We start from the raw sequence: 1,547 nt of genomic DNA, 5'->3' as shown, positions 1-1,547 counted from the left end.
TATAAAATAATGACACATCTTGCAACTGATGGTATCTCAGACTCAGAAAAATGGGCCAAGTAAAGGGTGAAATGGGTTATAAGAATTAGCAAACTTAATCCGTAGATGAAGGTCTATGAATTTGGAACATGGAAAAATCACTGGAGAAATCATCAATGACTTATAAGGTGGTGAGGCTAGGAAGGACACCCAAGGTCAGATCTGAGCTAAGTTGCTAAATGAGAAGAGCTGGTGTGGATAAGCTGGGAGAGAAGGGGGAGGGATTCAAGGAAGAGAGATGTTGCCCCCCTTTTGGTCGTGTACTATCCTTCCTGGAAAAGTAGTTTTATGACACAGGTGCCTGAATGGCCTCACTGCTAGTCATTCCGCAGTGGAACCTCTCTCACCCTGTGTCTCTTTTAAAAGAGGACCTGGCATGACTTTCCTTAATTTTTTAATTTAATTTTATTTTTTTGCTTCATTGTGGCACATTCATTGCATTTGGTGAATACATTTTGGAACACTGCTGCACCACATGGATAATAGTTTACAGTGTAGTTTACATCTGCCTCAGTACATTCAGTGGGTTATGGCAGGATATATAATGTCCAGCATCTGTCCCTGCAATATCATTTAGGACAACTCCAAGTCCCAAAAATGCCTCCACATCACATCTTTTCTTCCCCCTCCCTACCCTCAGCAACAACTGTGGCCACTTTCTCCACATGAATGTGACAATTTCTTCCATTGCTAATCGCAATAGTTCTGTAGTAGAATACCAGTAAGTCCACTCTAATCCGTATTTTATTCCTCCATCCTGTGGACCCTGGGATGGCGAAGACCACTCCACCTCTAAATTGAGACAGGACTTAGATCCCATGTGTTTGATGGATGCAATTCTCCTGCTTGCAGTTGTAGGCACTCTCGGTTCCCTGGTGTGGTGGTTGACCACCTTCACCTCCCTGTTATCTGTCCTGGGTAAGTCCAATGAACTGAAGAGTAAGAGCTGCAACTCTGCTGAGGCTCAGAGCCCAGCTGACACATGGCCAGTCCAGAGATTCAAGTCTCCTGAGTATACACCAACCACAGCGTATGTATGGCTTTCCTTTAGATTGATTTTTTTCCCTCACCCATTTTGCTTTTAAATGTTAATTCCTTAAAGCAGGGTTTCTCAAATCTAGGTACTATTAACATTTTGGGTTGGATAATTCATTTTTTGGGGGGTGGGTTGCGGTGTACTGTAGGATGTAGAGCAGCATCCCTGGCCTCTAGCCACTGGATGCTAACAGTAGCACTTTCTCCACCACTTGTGACAACCAAACATGTCTCCACATGTTGCCAAATATCCTCTGGGGAGGAATGGTCCCCAGTTGAGGACCGTTGGCTTAAAAAAGAGCATACCCAACATCTTTTTCTTTTCGTACATGTGCATGTTGTCTAAAACCTCGGAATTTTTTTTAGACAACTTTTCTTCCTTACCATTGGATCTACCAAGACTCAGCTCACTTGCCAATGTACCATTAATTCTTCAATGTGGTGGGGATGGGGCATTGGTGTCTGGGGAGGAG

Source organism: Dasypus novemcinctus, chromosome 6, assembly GCF_030445035.2.
Source record: "Dasypus novemcinctus isolate mDasNov1 chromosome 6, mDasNov1.1.hap2, whole genome shotgun sequence".
Taxonomy (NCBI): domain Eukaryota; kingdom Metazoa; phylum Chordata; class Mammalia; order Cingulata; family Dasypodidae; genus Dasypus; species Dasypus novemcinctus.
Note: the sequence above shows the minus strand (reverse complement) of the source record.